We start from the raw sequence: 18861 nt of genomic DNA on the forward strand, positions 1-18861 counted from the left end.
ATCATGGGAAGTATTTAAATCGTTATGCACCTGTGAGTTGTTTACTTCCATATTGTATATAGCATATACATATGTACATTCATGGCACACTGTTCCATTTCACTATGTACTTCCAGAAAGCTATGATTATAAAAAAATAAAATTGAAAATTTGTCGAGCTTTGTTCTGAAAATCCTCTCACACTAGCAATAATATCTTATTGATAAGCTCATATTCAGCTTGCGGAAACAAAATTGCTTTTCGATTGAGGCGCTACAGTTCACTTTTAAATGTTTTATAGCATTGTTTGATTTGAATTATTCCACTAGTAATAAACAATAGTGCTCAAGTAGCTGCAAGGAAAAAAGAACAAGTCTGGTCTTCTTCAATCTAGTAGGCTACCTCTGGTAGGCATCTAGTAGGCTACCTCTATCCAATTCCAATATTTAGCTTAGCTATAGCTCACTTTCATTATCTAATAATGCTAAAAACTATGTCATATATTCACTGTCTCAGCCATTTTGACTTTTATTAACTTAGAATATCTGTATACTGCTTCATGATAGTCAATCATGATCGATACTTACTAATATTATTAGTGAAAAAAAGATGAAGTATAAGCTGATCAATAGTTGGCTATCAGCTTCCTCAAAATTTCACTCAAAGTCCAAATAAAAGTGAAAGATTTTTATATTGAAAACGAGTGGTTGTAGATATTTTATGAGGCAGGATGTAAACGATTGTTTTCATATTTAACTGTTTCATTCTCAGAGGCTGCTTACTTTCTTCCAGGATTCGTAAATAAATCAGGATAAAATAATCATAATAACAGGAAGTGGTACTTCTTTGTGAACAATGAGTGAAGTAGGACGGAAGCCTCAGAATGAAATACCACCCAGCCAAATAAAAATTTATATTATTCATTTCACATTCTTCTTCAGCACATCATTTCTGGCTTATTTATTTACTCCAGTTGTTTATGAATTGATTCTTACTCTGAGGGGAATCAGATACATAGAATAATTATTTTTTATTATCAAATTTCTACTTACTACATCATAGGAAAAAAACTACACGTCGTTTTATAAATTGCTGGGAAATTATGTCTTGTAACAAATTGATTTGGAATTCATCACTTCAAAATAGAAACTTTCAACCTGATTTGATATAAGAAGAGAACAGAAACTGCAGCAATGATATATAAAATTTAATATTTTAAGAATTAAAATTAAAAATAAGTTTAAACAAGCATTCCTTAAAAAGAAGCTGATGTCCTCGGACAGACACAAGCGTACAAGTGGAGAGCAAGGAATTAACGCCCGGTCGTGCGTAATAAATCGTTGGCAAATCGGATTTCCGAGGGACAGTGTTAGTTAAAAGGAGCAGGGCTACTTATTTTTTGTACTCTGGCCCCATCTCTTGTTCTCTGCGTATCCCCAAGCAGTGTAGCCGCCTCCGTTAATGCCCACTCTTCAGTAATACTCCCACCACAAAGTCTTTTGTCCTCCCTCACTATCGGTTTGTCGCCTTCTCTCCTCTTTTTGTCCTCTCAGAGTTGATTAAAATAAGCCTCTTGGATTTATTTCCACCACTGGCATGAGAATTAATTAACCGCTAATTTGTTTTCCATGGGTTAATCCTATTTGTGGAAGGAAGAGTGATAAAGAGAGAGAGAGAGAGGAACTGCAAATAAGATGGAATGAGAAAGAAAGAGCAAAATGACATATTCAAGGGACCGGGCAAGATAGTGCCGGTCTTGACACATCTGAAACTCACGATTTACGACTTGCCAAGTTATTCAATTTTAATTAAAATCTAATTCTCTTCTTATTTCGAAATTAATATGCTAAGAGCTCTTTCTGCGAGTTACTAATTTATTTGTCAAGATCGAGAAAGATTGAAGAACCTCTCATTTTTCTTTCTCGTTTTCATGGTTATCATTTATAAATTTTTAATTGTTCAATCCAAATTCTAGTTAAAATCTGCGCAATGAAATTAATTACTTATCACAGTAAAATGTTGATTTCCACTTTACTGCCAAGTGTACTGAAGATCATATTTCCTAATGGAAAACTGCCATTAAAAGAAAATCACAGAAAGTTTTTCTTTATTTTTATATAGCTGCCTTTTAAAAATATTTACTGTGATAATTATTACAGTTTTTTTTTTAATTTGTATTTTATTTTTTACTTTTTAGTCTTTATTATTTACTTTAAGTACATACATTAAGGAAAAAAAGAGTAAACAACAAAATATCAAATATTAAAAAGACAGCACCATGGTATAACCGTCGGTGGAGTCGTTAAATACATTGAATCATAAAGAAAATAAAATTAAAGAAAATAATTACTTCTGGAACAAAACTGAAAAATCTCTGAACAATAAGACAAGGAAAATAAAAACAAACTCAAACAACAGTTTCCATTTACATAAATGAAAATAAAATGATATAAAAAAAAGAAAAAAATTAATAATAATTATAGCAATAAACAAACGTAATAATTATTCAATAAACTGGGTAAAATCCTTAAATTATTTAGGGCAAATAGTGTTGTAGGCATCTTTGCAATATTTCTGAAATAACTTCCAAGCTTCACCATTCAGCAAAGCGATCATCTCCTCTCCGGAAAGCTGCGGCTTATTAAAATATTTCATCCTCATCTCCGCAAGTCTAGAACAGACCGCAATGAAGTGGTAACTCTCGTCTAGCACAGCTTCATTACATAATTGGCAATAATTATTTTCATCACCAATTAGTATAATGCTTATTTTTACATTATTATTACAGTTATAATTATTATAATGATTTAATTCATAATTATTGATGTTGTATGAGTCTTCAATTGCAATTAACATAATTTTTTTTACACTTTCTAAAACTTTTTAAAATTAAACGTTTTGAACTAAAATTGTTCATATTAACACCTGAATTTTAATAACTAAAATCCTCCTTACAAGGAAACAAGTGATTAAATCGTACATTTCACAAAAATGGCACTTTAGAGGGAATCTATTCATCGTCCCCCTCACAGGACCGCTAAAACCTTTCTTTGATAAATATTTATCATAAAAGTTTTAGATCTACTTATGTACAATTAGTTTAACAAGTTTTAAAGAGTCTCGTTGAAGTTATTTTAGAAAAAATTCTAAAAATCTGAAAAATCAAGTAAAGTGACACTTTTAGTAAAACGATTTTCTTCAAATTTGGAAAATTAGTCCTACATTTTATTTTTAATAATTTTTTTTAGGTGGCAAGCCAACATATAGAAGTGGCTCATTGAGGAAAACCTACCCATTCTCTTTCCAAGAAGTTCGCTTAATCGAATTTTCCTGAACAATGTATCAAAAAAAGGTAATAGACCTACTATTTTTTACACCGAGCTTAAAGAAAATCGTTGGAGCCTTTTTTAAGAAAATTTAAAAAAATAAAAAATACACAAATCTACTTTCCCTAGATTGATTTTGACCAAAACCTTATTATTGTGATGTCTACTGATGGATGCTAAACCGTTATATCTAATCTCACCTTTCAGCTATTTTTCGTTTTTGAGTTGTGGTGAATACATAGATACAGGGTGTCCCAAGCTATATGGATAACGGACTTTTTCTCGGAAACTAAGATAGCTAGAAAAAAACTAAAAAATACGTGTTCCCTTAGTTTTTTGTAAGAAATCCAAATTTACTTTGTAAATTTTTTTCGGTGCTTCCAGAAGCGAGATACAGACATCAACTTCATTTTTTCAAATGGGAAGGTGTTTTTATTTCAGAAATAGATTCCTCTATTATTTTTAAAGAAAAATTTACTTAAACGGTTTTTTTTTGTGAGCAATATTTTAGAAGTTATGAATGAAAACATGATTCTTATAAGAATTGTCAAAATGATAATATTATAACGGTTTTTTGATTGAATAAGAAGAAAATTACTATTTTATTATAAATTTTACTCCTCATTAATATTACAGATCATGCTCGAACTGGTCTCCACCACTAGAGATGCATAGACATGCTCTTTCCTGCCAATTGCCCTTACTGCCAAAGAAATAGATTCGGCTTTAACCGACTTACACGTATCTATTATTCTCTGCTTTAGTTCATCTACAATTGCAATTCCGGCTTGATTCTGATACACCTAGATTTAGAAATGCATCTGTAGATGAACTAAAGCAGAGAATAATAGATACGTGTAAGTCGGTTAAAGCCGAATCTATTTCTTTGGCAGTAAGGGACAATTGGCAGGAAAGAGCATGTTGTTCGGTCGTGACCGAGACCATTCGGCCAGTTTGGCTAGCGTCCGTCTCTCGCGAGTCAGCCTCGCGCCCGCGCGCGTACTGATGTACACATCCGCCTTAATTTCCTTCTTTCTACATATTTCTTATCGCTCATTATTATGGTATTATTTTACACCTTTTATTCTCTTAAACTTTCCGTCTATATTAACTTGTTGTTTCCGGTTCTGATCCAATTGCGTCACGACCTATAGCTTCTATTTCCTTTATTTGTTTTTCTATACTCTAGACCCTTTGCCCCACTACTTCCTTTGGACCATGTGGTCACCTTCCCAGTCTGTGCAGTTCCCCGCTAGTCCTTGTTTAAGACGCTTCTCTGCTCACGCTTTAGCAACTCTTAACGCATCTCAACCCGCTTCACTTCCGCTGACACCTAACAGTACGCAACATCCGCATCTGAACGCCTCTCCAGAATATCGCTTCACGCATATTCCACCGCTTATAGTGCACTTATTGCACTATTCCCCCTTTACTCTTCCGCTTACCTCATTTCCACTTCCGCTACGCTTCTCTGAGCCTGAGCCCAAATATTGCCTCCCTTTCTCAAAGCTCAACACACACACACTCACACATTTACATAAACATATATACACGCTTCCGCTCCACAGCTTCCTTTCCTCTCATCGCTTCTCAGGCAGCTTATCAACATACCTCACGCACATCGCTCCTTGCAAAGGGTAAGTACCTTCCCCTTTTTCTTTTATTTCTCTTTATTTTTTCTATTCTTCTTTGTCTACTATTATTTCGTACAGCGCCCACTTGGGCACCTTAGCATTTGGGTGTAGGCGGCCACGCGCGCCTACATTTTGGTCCTCCGGGCCGGATACGGGGCCCATATACAGTCCACTTCTTCCGCATCGCTTAATAAAACCCACTATGGCGCCTAAAAAAGGGAAAGGCACTGCAGGTGCATTATCGTTGGTTGCCCTCACTCGCTTAATCAGAGCAACTAAATTGGCCCTGGATCGCCATCTCGAGGACTTTGTCCAACGACTCAGAGTCGCTCCTCTGTCCTCAACGCTCATAGCTTCGATGACGAGATTAGTCGAGACCGACTTCGCCACCTTCCGAGAGCGAGTTGAGCCGTATCTGGATGCGTACCGGCCTCCTGAGGGCCTCTCGGAATGGCATTTGATAGACGGGTTCCAGCAGGTGCAAAATTTACACCTCGAAATTATCGATATCTTTGCGAAGGCTAATTCTGCTTCCTTGGTCACTACGCGGCCATCCACGCCTGCCAGCTGTCCACCGTCGACAACCCCTGCTTCAACAGCCTCTCCCACGCCTCGCCTTGCTGCATCACTCCCTCCTGCGCTTCCAGCGCACCTGCAGCCTTCAGGTCTTCTCAAGGTCTCTGATGAGGCCGTAGGCATCCCTGCTGCTAGCCCCGGTTCTCCGCGCTCACCTGTTCGCTCCGCTGCCGAGAAGTCTCACTCCTCATCTCCTTCACCTCTCATTAGTGGAGTTGAGTACCCGACTCCTCCGCCTTATATTACCAGAGTTAAGTGCGCTTCTCCTCCGCTTCACGTCACTGGAACTGAGAACGCTTCTCCTTCGCCTCCTATCAGTAGGGCTGAGTGCTCTTCTATGCCTCATATTCCTGAGGCTGAGGATGTCTCTCCTTCGCTCCCCTTATTTGAGGAGCTGCCCCCCGCATCTCCTCCGTCTTATAGTAGCGGAGTTGAGTGCACTTCTCCTTCACTGTACAACAGTGAAGTTGAATGCTTATCTCCTCCGCCTCATCACTCTGAGGCTGAGGGCGCTTCTCCCCCGCAATCACCTTTACTTCCCACCTCGGGGGAGCCGCCTATTACGTCTCCTGCATCTCTTCCGCCTCTTACCGCTCAGGCAGAGGACGCCTTTCCTCCGCAATCAACTTTACTCACTGCCTCTAAGGAGTCACGCCCCGCACCTCCTCCATCTCGCATCAGCGGAGCTGAGTGTGCCTCTCCACACCATGAGGCTGTGCGCCCCCCTCCTCCACTCCATGTCATCCGGGCAGAATGCCCTCCGCCATGCTGCACGGTAAACGCAGAACCTGTCTCAGGTTTCGTGTGTACATCCACCGCAGATGATCCAATTGATAGCGCCTTGCACAGTCTTACCCCGCCTCATCTTCAGGAATGCACCCAGGGGTCGAGCGGACCTGCTAGGCTTTCTGAGCCTCTAGACAATGGGCCTAGACGCCCCGCATCACCTGATTCAACCGCAATGTGTATGTATCAGGAAGCTAAACCACCAGTCAAGGTGGCTCTAGTGACCACTGCTCCTGAGGACAATATTATTTCCCAGTTCTCTTCATTGCTCCACCGCCAACGCATTACTGCGTATTGTTTACGCTTCGGGTACAACTGCAGGAACCCCACCACGCCTCGCCATGGTGAGCTATCATCCTTGGAGCTAAAAAACGCCTTAAGTCATATCATCCGGGTCACACATGAAGAGTATCCTGCTAAGAAATTACTAGAGGTTCATACTCCTTCCTCTCCGCCTTGCTTAGATCTGCAATTAAACCGCTCCTCGAACTCCAAGGATCCGCTGCGCGTACGTGGACCTCTTACTGATGCACCACTACCCGGCGCGTTTCTCTATTCTAAGCGAATGCCCGGGAATCAGTATCGCTCCCGGCTCATTCTTGATGCTACGCTGCACCGTCTGCTTCCCACTGGTGCCTTAGCCCCCAATGCTTTCGTCCACTGCCACTGCGCCATACCGGATGGGCGCAGAGGTAGCTGGCGCTGCCTTAACAACTGCAGCCAGTGCTGCCCCGCCACGCTTCACTCCATCACTCCCCCTATGGGTGCCCTCTCGCCTAAGCACATCCTTGCTGTTATGGCCTGCAGGGTGGCCGGCGTCAACCTCACCGGCCCCTTCGCCAGGTCTATCGCGCAATTGCGCAGTGACACATTACCCAAGGGGCATCCGGGATCTTTTCACAGCTTCACCACCTTCGCAGCTTCGATGTGCAAGAATGCCTCCGCGCTGTTCACATCCCCTGTCACCGCTGCCTCTCAACGCTTTGTTGCCCCACGTAGCTTACCCTTCACGATGTGTTCCGATATCAAAACTAATCTCGTGTACGCACAAAACTCACTGAGCGAGCTGGGAAATCACCTCCATCATCCGCAACTTACTTTAACCATGAGGTGCACTCCCCCTGCCACAGTGAATTGCGGGCGGGTATATCCCTCGCAAGTCTGCAGTGTGGGCGACATGAAAGAGGCTCCATCTCAGTCCACGAAGCAACACCTCACGCACGCTATCAGTGATCTCCGCTTCTCATGTGAGAGATTGTTAAACATGGTGTTCAGGGTCGAGACCATCCGTAACTCCCCACCGCTAAGCGCTCCATCCTCGGATCCAGCCGCTTCTAAACCCAAGACTCCAGGACCACACTGGTTGCCTTCTCTAACTGCATCTCAAGGACGAGCCCCCTCTACGGTCCATCCCGATCGCATCCGCCAGGAGAATCTCCGTAACCTTATCCCGCAGGCCTTCGGGAACCTTCCCCCGCTTCCGCAGTGGTTCAAACAGCTACGTACTACCGCCAACCGCTTCAGGGGTCACCCGCCGCATCTAGGCCAGACTCCGCTCCCCGCTCACGTCAAATTCACTGAAGCCAAGCCTTCAGGGCGGGCGGGATGTTCGGTCGTGACCGAGACCATTCGGCCAGTTTGGCTAGCGTCCGTCTCTCGCGAGTCAGCCTCGCGCCCGCGCGCGTACTGATGTACACATCCGCCTTAATTTCCTTCTTTCTACATATTTCTTATCGCTCATTATTATGGTATTATTTTACACCTTTTATTCTCTTAAACTTTCCGTCTATATTAACTTGTTGTTTCCGGTTCTGATCCAATTGCGTCACGACCTATAGCTTCTATTTCCTTTATTTGTTTTTCTATACTCTAGACCCTTTGCCCCACTACTTCCTTTGGACCATGTGGTCACCTTCCCAGTCTGTGCAGTTCCCCGCTAGTCCTTGTTTAAGACGCTTCTCTGCTCACGCTTTAGCAACTCTTAACGCATCTCAACCCGCTTCACTTCCGCTGACACCTAACAGTACGCAACATCCGCATCTGAACGCCTCTCCAGAATATCGCTTCACGCATATTCCACCGCTTATAGTGCACTTATTGCACTATTCCCCCTTTACTCTTCCGCTTACCTCATTTCCACTTCCGCTACGCTTCTCTGAGCCTGAGCCCAAATATTGCCTCCCTTTCTCAAAGCTCAACACACACACACTCACACATTTACATAAACATATATACACGCTTCCGCTCCACAGCTTCCTTTCCTCTCATCGCTTCTCAGGCAGCTTATCAACATACCTCACGCACATCGCTCCTTGCAAAGGGTAAGTACCTTCCCCTTTTTCTTTTATTTCTCTTTATTTTTTCTATTCTTCTTTGTCTACTATTATTTCGTACAGCGCCCACTTGGGCACCTTAGCATTTGGGTGTAGGCGGCCACGCGCGCCTACACATGTCTATGCATCTCTAGTGGTGGAGACCAGTTCGAGCATGATCTGTAATATTAATGAGGAGTAAAATTTATAATAAAATAGTACTTTTCTTCTTATTCAATCAAAAAACCGTTATAATATTATCATTTTGACATTTCTTATAAGAATCATGTTTTCATTCATAACTTCTAAAATATCGCTCACAGAAAAAAACCGTTCAAGTAAATTTTTCTTTAAAAAAATAGAGGAATCTATTTCTGAAATAAAAACCACACCTTCCCATTTGAAAAAATGAAGTTGATGTCTGTATCTAGTTTCTGGAAGCACCGAAAAAAATTTACAAAGTAAATTTGGATTCCTAACAAAAAACTAAGGGAACACGTATTTTTTTAGTTTTTTTCTAGCTATCTTAGTTTCCGAGAAAAAGTCGTTATCCATATAGCTTGGGACACTCTGTATAAATACAGAGAAATCTGTAGAAGCCACTTTTTCGTTTGTGGGCCCTCAAAATGGATATTTTCGGTGAAATCTCAAAATCTAAAAACGACACGATTACAATATCTTCTCTTACTAATCGATAAAAAGAAAGTAAGAAAAAGAATAACAGAAGGCGCTGATGGCTGATGGAATCGACGCGCCCCTAAAAATAATTAAATTTAAATTATTTGAAATAGAAATGTGCTTACTTTATTAGAAGACAGGTTGAGCTGAACAATAAAAAAAATAAAAATGTCCAAGTAATGACTTACTTTAATTAAATATTCTTTATTTAAGGTTTGGCTTATTGCTTCTGAATACATTGTTAAGGAGCAGAACTATCCAGTGGAATAAAGCTTACAAGGAGGGATTGATTGCCTTTGGCTGTGGGCGCATTATGCGGCCTCCGTCGACATTATGCTAACAAAATAAGTCGATCCCCATTCCACTATACTCGTTTCCGTCCAAACGCCTTTGAATACGTTGGCCCCTGATTCTGTATACTTACTCAGAGAGAGGTTTTCAACTTCCGTAAGGCCCCTTTTTGCTGCCCCATCTTCAAAGGAATAAATATGTGTTCAGTGTTCACTAGAAAAAAAGAAAAAAGGAGATCATTTATTATTGCAAATACTATTTCTAGTTTTCTAAGATAACAATTGTAAAAATTCCACAGCTTAATTTTCATATTCTTTGAGAAATGAAAATGTTTAAAATATTAACGTTGGAAAAAGTAGAAATAAATGTTTACATATAAGATTAATTCATTTACAAACGTTCTACTGAGAATCACAAAAAAAGTAAAGTAATTGCCTACTTTTTCAGGCGGGCTTTACCTCCAACTACCAATTAGGTGTCGTGGACGGAGGCGACTAGTAAACATACTTTACTATAAATTTCTATTATTAACCATTAAATAAAATCCAAGGCCTAGACCTCTAACCATTCGGTTACCGTGATGCCTCCTACAATTAAAATCTGACTAAATACAATTTAATTTGTGAAACACGACAAAATAGACTCTACGCTTTACTTTTTTCGAAACCTCCACCTTCAATTTTCTCAAAAATTTAAGGGATTCAGACTCTAAAATTGTATAGCACGTATGGCTAACCAATCCTTCTCACAGAAGAGCATATAGTAGAATTTTCCTCGCAAAATGTGTGTCTACTTGAGGCTAAAATGATTACATCACATTACAATTTAGTTCTGAATGTCTAGGTACCCTGACAATGTGTGCCATTCCTTATTAGAATGTCCAACCTACCTTGCCTTGCCTACCTACCTTAAATTAACTTCGAAGGATTTTAGAGCCTGGTTAAAGCTTTCTAATCAGATGCGATGGTGATGTTTGAACCAAATAAATGGAATTTCTGCGATTATCAGTTATCGAATTATCACTCAAAATACGTACATATGAGCCGTTTATTTTGAAAGTGGGGCAAGTCCATTTTTGAAAAAAAATGAAGATAATGGTAATTATAGATAAAACTTAGTATGATCTTTTTATCTGTAAACCATTTAGAGTAAAAAAAAAATTCAAAATCCTAATATTTGGGAGATGGAAGTTTTAGCTCTTAACAATATTGTAAATATGTTTAATTTGAAAATGGTGCAAGTCCATCTTAGGTTGAAATTATTTAACCGAGCAGCAAAATTTAACTCCGGTTGCTGTATGGTGAAGCAAATGTGATGGTTTAACACCATTCTTATCTATCTATCTTTGATATTGGTAATCGGTGATTGTACAATATTTCATAAAATTTATTATTATTTAATAATAATAAGTACATCTTAATTTTGTGTTTCGATAATAACACAACATCGGGAAATTTTAGTACTATTGGCTCTGAAAAACTGTAAATTGTATAACATTCGACTTATATTATTGGCTATCAAGAAAGTTGTGTTGTTTTGTGCTCGGTGTACGAAAAAAGTTTTATTATTTAAAAATTAATAACGGATTGTGGTTTATTTTATAAAAAGAAAAAATGGCTGAAACCGATTGCAACGGTAATTATATATCACAAAAGTTCTCTCTATTGAATTGGCAACATTCAGCAGCTAATCGCGACCGTTTGAAAATTGCACTCGTTTAATCTACTCAAAATTATCAACACTTAACTAACATTGATAGATAGCCTTCCAGCGTACTACTTAAATATACATAAAAAAGAGGCCTACTAACCCTCCTTCAAAACTGTCACTAAATGAATTTTTCTGCAAAGATGATTCGAACAAGTTATAAACCTACACTTCAGCAATGACTGTAACCAGCGTAAAGAAAAAAAAAACGTTAGAAGCACTTTAAAAAAAAAAAAAAAAATTAAAGCTACAAAATCCTTATATTAAAGTAGTATTTCCGGTTACTGACTAGAACCTGTTGCTAGTCACCTGGTTACAGTAACCAAAATATAAAATTTTAACTTTCTGTGATAGTCCGTTTTTGAGTTTTGTTCATCATAGGCTGGTGAAAAGAAACCCGTTTATTTCAAAAACTTCTTTTTTTCCGTTCTCAGCTAACCTAAAAACAGAAACTGAATTTCCCAAAATTTGTCGCTTTTATGAGTAGTAATAAAGTAAATGCAGTTTTGAACTGTCCTTCACCAGCTCAACAGTTAGATTCAAGACATCTTTTTTTTTTACTGCTCCCATTCTTGATTTTCTTCTATAGAGAGTGAAGCGTGACATTTGCAGCACTTCTGTAGAGAAAGGGCGATGTTAACAATAACTTCCATTTCAGCTAGATGGAAGTTGTACAGATAGAGAAATTAATAATTCCAATTAAACACAATCCACGAAGATGCACTGACTGATTCCATGTTTTATTTCATATCAAGAGGTAGTCATTCTTGAAGGCCAAAGAAGAGTTTTCCACTGTACATTTTTACTTCATCAAGAGGCACTTCATAATAGAAAATCTAGCATGAACCTCACATGACTTACTCTTATTCAACATGTTGAGTTAAAATGACGAATTTTTCTTAAATGTTTAGTTCCTCTCAAATAAATATGGAACTTGTTCTTTGCTATCTTGGGGATGGTTCTTTTCCAGATATAAATATAGAAGCAATGTTAATGTACAAATCAGCATGATTACGCTCACTTTACAGTGGATTTCATAAATCCTCTATCTAGCAGAACACTTGAATAATTTCTTTTAAAAGTATTTCGGTGGGTAGAGAATGCAATTTAAAGGAAATCGATGTATTTGGATAGAAGTGGCAGTTCTTGTTTATTAAGGGAAAGGTATTGTTTAGGTATATTATGCAAATTATTACGCTTATAATTAAAATTTTATTACAAATTTATAAATATATTTTTTTTTTTAAATTACAATATTTTTTTATTTAAAAAGTATGAATTAAAAAATAACTATAATTAAACCCTGAGAGAAATCCCAAATAATCCTTCTTTCTTGCAATGTAACAAAAGACACCTTGGCAAATAAAAATTGCCTTCTGTCCACGCTCATCAATTCTGCACACGTACTAAAAATGAAGTTAGTTTGGGAAGCTTACCGAGGCTTGAGAAGTAAGCCTAGCTAGCCCTTGACAAACTAGTTGTTGTAGGTGAAGTATGTGTGCAGCGCACGCTCGGTTTATACGTTCGCTCACATATACTTGTGGAATTAGCTAAGTGATTACTAAGTAGAACTTTCTTCGTTGAACTGCTGCTCAAGAGGTGAACTGAATAAATAATTTGAGACAAACAAAAAACAAAATAATAATAATAAAACTACAAAATAAAAGTATTACTCCATAACTTTTGTACGTTTTCCTTTCATAAAAAAGTTGGAAGCTTTAATAGTTTCACATAAGGGTAGAAAAAAAGAAAAAAGAAGTTGAGTATACGCATGCCATAACAATCATGTGAAACGTTTAGGAACAATTTTCCAACGAATATAACAACTAAAACACGTTCAATATCCTCAGATTTGTTTGGATCTCTCTTTCAATTAACTTCATTTTTGGTATTTGAAAATTAAATGAAACAGCAAAAAATCAATTACTGAATTATTCAAATCTTTTTGAAAGTGAAAAATTGAATTAATCATTAATGTTCGATTAGTTTTTGATTTCGGTGAAAATTGTGACTGGAGACACAATAAAAGTAAAAATTAATAATAATAATAATCACCAAAAAATTAAAAAGAAATTTGCAACAAATTATTGTTAATTATTTATGAATTTAATTTTTTTTACCCATGTTATAAGTAAATAGTATAATTTAATTTTATAATACTTCGCCGGTAAAAACCCTTTAGAAGCTGGCTACATACATCTCTAAAAGAAGACCGCCGCAGGCAAAAAGGATGGAAATAAATTTTAATTAGCGAAATGCGCTATCAATATATGACTGACTAAGTGCAGGATGAAGTTAAAGGAAATCCATCTTCAATGATACTGGAAGCGGCATTCTTATTTCAGTCTAAACGCGTAGACTTGAAAAACACTATCAGCTTGCATTTTGAAAGCAAAGTGAAAAGTTACAATAGAAATATTATTAACTCGAAGTAATTGTGGAAATTTATTGTTTTTGGCCGTGTTCAAAAATTGCGGTTTTAAGGTTTAACCTTTTTTTTAAAAAAAATTATAAATATTATAATTATGATTATTTAATCATACGCGTCAATATCTGTGGAGCCCAGATCATTCCCAACACAATCCAAACATTGATCTCTCTTACATATACATTTCTATCATTGGTCAGTAAACCTCATTGGCATCTAGGATAGAAAATCTAAGATGGAATCGAACTCTGGACTTGGGTCTTTCAATCTAACTCGCTTTTCAGCTAATCCCTTTCACTTCTAAAACCTTCTCTTCTTTTTAATTTAGCCAAGAGCAAAGAGCTAAAAAAATAAATAGATAAATCCAAAAAATAAAAATAAATGTAATAATAGTAATGAAGAAATCCACTCCTTGTCTCACTCTTTCTTAGTCTAGAAAGAAATGTCCTTGAACAAGTCAACATTATTACGCAAGGGTTCAGTTTAAACTGTTTGGGATTTAAGGTGAGTATTTTATTACGTTTGATTTTTTTCTTTTTAAATTCATTTTTATTCATTTACCCCTCTCCCAGCTAAATTCTTCTAATTTTTTTTTTTCTGTTTTCTCATCATTTTTATCTAGGGTTTTCTATGTATACGAACTTCAAGCTCAAGAGTTGCGTGCAGACGTTAATTAAATGATTTTAATAGAATATTTTAAATTATTTTTTTCAATTAATACTTGATCTGTTCATATGCCTTAATTATAAGATTTAACAGAAGCAGCATATAATTTGGCAAACAGGTTACAATTCTACATTCGACTAGATTTATTGTTTTGGATGCAGCTCCACCTTCTTTTTTACATTCCTATTACGCTTCAGAGTTGGAAACTACAATCTAGACTCCTTCTCAAATGTAGTCTATTTTCAATTCTATTTACAAATTCTAAATATTTTAAATGTATAATTTAAAATATTACAAGTCTTAGTGCGGCCCTCAAACACAGCAGTTTGCTTTAAAAGTTTGCAAACATACAAACGTTTTTCCAGAATAGTGGATCTGTGGTATTGGATTTCAATTAATGAGAATCTTATTCTTGTTTTGTTTTCAATAATAGAAATTTTTCGGGATGAAAGGTATTTGAATGCGTATACTGAACTTCTGCTGAGAAAATACTATTCTCTTTAGAAATTTGGATTCTGATAACAAGGAAAAGTCAATTAGTATCAAATTGCTAGTTTTGTGTTTCTTAGAAGTACTGTTACAATTTATATAGTCTAAATAATAATAATATCGTCATAACAAGTAATATTTACACATATTTAGTTCAATGTTATTTAAAATATATATATATATATATAAAATGGAAAATATAAAAAAATATAAATATCTCTGGAATATTTAACAAAGCACTAGGCATCATTATATTGAGCACATTTATGCATTAACTTAAGTCATATTCACATTTAATGGCAAGATTGTAAAATAACTTAATTTTTAAAAACAAATGAATTGTACATTTTACGATATTTAGGAAATTTAATATTCATAATTGATGAATATTAAAATACATAATGATTCATAATTAAATTATTACGCATTTAATAAATACATAGGAGGGCTGATGGAATAATTAAAAATATCAATTTTGTTGAAAAAGAAACAGATACAAATCATTTCAGTTCATTTTGACAATAAAATTAAAATTACCTAACAATGGAGCACTAACTGGCTACAATTTTATTTTTTTAAAATTATGAACACAATAAAATATTTTAAGAAACAAGTTTGTTTCAAATTAATTTTGATTTTTCTAATAAAGCTAGAAATACTGCATAAACGATTACAAAAAAAAAAAGAAAAAAAAAAAAATTGCAGCTTTTAATTAAAGATTTTGAATTTAGTTAATCTATTAAAATCAAAATACAATTCCACTAACACGTTGTGAAATATTTATAGCTAATAAAATAAACATTTATGTATAAAAAGTAAAAAATTGAATGGAAGCGAAAAAAAAAAACAAATTACAACTTTCAGAGTACCAAACATCTATCTTTTGTTTCTTCTACAAAGAATAACTTACAGAATAATTAATACTGCGTAGACAGTGTAATCTGTGAATTACTTTTAGAAGGATAAAAATATCCCCAGAACTACAAACAAAGATTTAATGTTATTTCAAAAAAGTCGGATATCAAGTTCATAATTTATTTTATAAATTTTGGCCTATATGAAAAAAATTATTATTCTGCACTAAGATGGCATATTATATAACAGATGTATGTTGTAGGTTTTTCTTAGCATCAGTAGGATCACATTATTTTATTAGTTTTTTAATTAAATTAATAAATCCCTCGTATAAGCGAAAATGGTCAACTATTTAGAAAAATATGTATTTACTTTTTTTAAATTTCATTTAGAAGCTTAGATTCGATTGATTTGAATTCGAAAAAAATTTACAGCAAAAGTGTTTAAAAAAAAGAAGAAAATAAAGCACGCGCCTTTTATTAATTTTTTTTTTTTAATAAAAAATTTGCATTCCCTTTACTAACCTTAAATTTTTCGATTTGGTCGGGGAAAACTACCTAAAACCTAGAAAGTTCAAACCACTCCAGATAACATTCATTAACAAAAGCGTTCATAGGCTAGTACGCTCAACTACCGTGAATTTGGATTCAGAGAAGATGAAAAGGTAGCATAAATAAAACAAATTTCAATCTTCCGATCTGAAGGTTTTGTTTTTTAACAAGTTTATCGTTTACAACTATTAAAACTTTTTCCTAGATTTAATTACACAGCAAAGAAAGTAACAAAAATTATGTTTATTGGTCCTGTCAGTCGATAACACAAATTTAAATCGTAGTAGCATTATTTTTCCTTTAACCTGTTTAGCATATTCATTATTTCATCATCGGAATTCTTACCAATTTCAGATTCTTCAATTATCTGGAACTTTATCAACATTACTTCTTTTAGGTTATACTTGGAGTTTCTGTCCCCACAAAAACTTGGTCTGATTAATAATTAACCACAGTTTTTAAAACTGACTGATTTAAATAATTTTTATCGTAATAGGGGGGAAATAGTCAAGATAAATTAACAGATTATTAAATTTCAGCTGCTTTTATTTTATTTTTTTATAATAAAATTTTAATGTAAATTTTAAAGCAAATTATAAAGTAGAGGGATTAGATCAAACTAAACGTAAACGAACACTTCGAATGTTTACTGACATAAGAATCGCGATTATATTTGTGTACATAATAGGCCTGCATGGTGTAGAATAAATAATTATGGATAAAATTAGGTTAATGAAAACTTTATAAACTGGTCTCTCATTTATTGATAGATTTCTAATAAACGAATGTTTAAATAAAATATAAATATATTTAAATACAAATAACCTATAAACTAAATAATTTATGGTTTGATTTTGTACATAGTTTTTTCTTTATTTATTTATTTATTTTTTTTTTTTTAGATCAGTTAAATGCTTGGTAATTAAATATAGTAATTCCTAGCAAATTAATTTAAAATATTTTTCATTTTATTAGTTAATTTTTAAAACCTCCCCAAAAATTAAATCTTTACAAAATATTTATAATCACAGGTTACTTTAGTTTTGTAATTTCTTTTTAAAGAGAACTTTTGATACTTTTATTTTCTAGAAAGATCATCAATCGCTTTCTTTGCAGTGTTGATTTGAAAAGCAATTATCTTAATTTTATTTTAAGCGGTTATTCTAATAAAAAAAAATAAAAATAAATATATGGATTTTATAGCAATTTTTTATTGTTATTAAGGTGCGTCAAATCTGAGGTCATTGACGCTTCGAGACCCTTAGCGAACGACTGACTGGCCTCTGGCAAGTATTCTATAGAGATTCGTAGGAAGAGAAAAATTTAGGATAGCTAACTGGACTTGAACCTGGGATCTCCGCGCGGGTGTTCAGCGCACTGACCAGTGAATCTCTTTTTCACATACAAATTTTTAAATATTCCAGCCTAAATTCAAATTCTGTTAACTAATAGTAATAAAAGCGTACATTCCTTGCAATTAAGTTATATATAATGAATTAATAAGTAAAGTTAAACAATAAAAATAAGAAAGGTTTGTTCTTGGGAGTACAAAAAGAATACTTCTTTTATACAAAAAAATAAAATATAATAAGAGTATATTTTACATACTTTTTTTTTCAAGATTGAAAACGGGTGGCCGCCTTCTCTGTTCTCTGATTTTAATTAATTTCCGCAATGGATATGATACCAAACGAGACTATGGTGATCCCGGACCTATGTTTTTATAAATGAAGGTTAATCTTTTAACCACATGATCCACTCTATGATTCCACATTATTCAATCTATGAAAATAGTTGAAAATCTTAACCAAATCAGAAAATGTTGTGCCGGATAAAATCACTGATACTAATAAATAAGCCTTATTTCTTCCATTAATTTCACTTACCAAAAAATGTCTGCAAATTTTAGGTTTACCTTTTAGCCAACAGATAACACTGTGGTGACGTTTATTTAGGAATACTATTTAGATTGTGATCTTTCAGAAATCAAAATAGCAAAAAAAAACAATAATTATTACACACAATAATTAAATAAATATTTTACAAAAATTGCAATGATATTAATATGTAAAAAGATAATTTTTTCAATTTAAAAATTTGATTATACGAAAATTATTTTATAAAATAATTTTTGGGGAATTGTAAGAGTAAGATTTCATTTTAGTTTTAGAGACTCCCCTGCCTCCTGGTAATACTCACATCTTTGTTTTATACTTAATCTTATCACAATAAATATTACTTCTTTTTTTATATAATTAATAGCAATAGTATAAACAAATCATTGCACAAACTAAATATAAAAGGTTTTTAAGTAATTGTTAATATTAAACTGAGAAAACCATTGCAACAAGGTCAAAGCTATTTAAAACTTGAATACGAACAAATTAACTCATTGCTACAGAACTGAAAGAAGAGATATGATGATGTGCATCTTCCTAGATTTCCAGCCATATAGCTTATTCAGCCTGTAAACTGAAGCTTTTTAATCAGACAATGAAATATTCTAATTTTTATGTTGGAGATAATATTGAAACGAACGAGATATATGGTGAAATAAGGACAAGTGATTGAAATCTTCCACTT

At 34.9% G+C, this 18861-nt stretch overlaps 1 protein-coding gene across 7 annotated transcripts in view; it reads right to left on the reverse strand.

The window, feature by feature from the left end:
- Positions 1 to 2188: 2188 nt before the first annotated feature.
- Dlish (Dachs ligand with SH3s) overlaps positions 2189 to 18861 on the reverse strand; it is a 36321-nt gene continuing 19648 nt past the window's right edge. The window contains exons 8-9 of one of the 7 annotated variants that reach the window (XM_074136148.1): positions 9716 to 9795; positions 2189 to 2650 (exon numbers count right to left, since the gene is read on the reverse strand). The gene's annotated coding sequence lies outside the window, so the exon portion shown is untranslated. Of the gene's footprint in view, positions 2651 to 9430; positions 9796 to 11392; positions 11472 to 13498; positions 18751 to 18861 lie in introns of those variants that run through there. The other 6 variants (XM_074136119.1, XM_074136157.1, XM_074136127.1 and 3 more) reach the window with 6 other exon arrangements.

The sequence above is a fragment of the Rhodnius prolixus genome, unplaced genomic scaffold (assembly GCF_049639745.1).
Source record: "Rhodnius prolixus isolate KJV_2025 unplaced genomic scaffold, Rpr scaffold_1, whole genome shotgun sequence".
In the NCBI taxonomy this organism is placed as follows: domain Eukaryota; kingdom Metazoa; phylum Arthropoda; class Insecta; order Hemiptera; family Reduviidae; genus Rhodnius; species Rhodnius prolixus.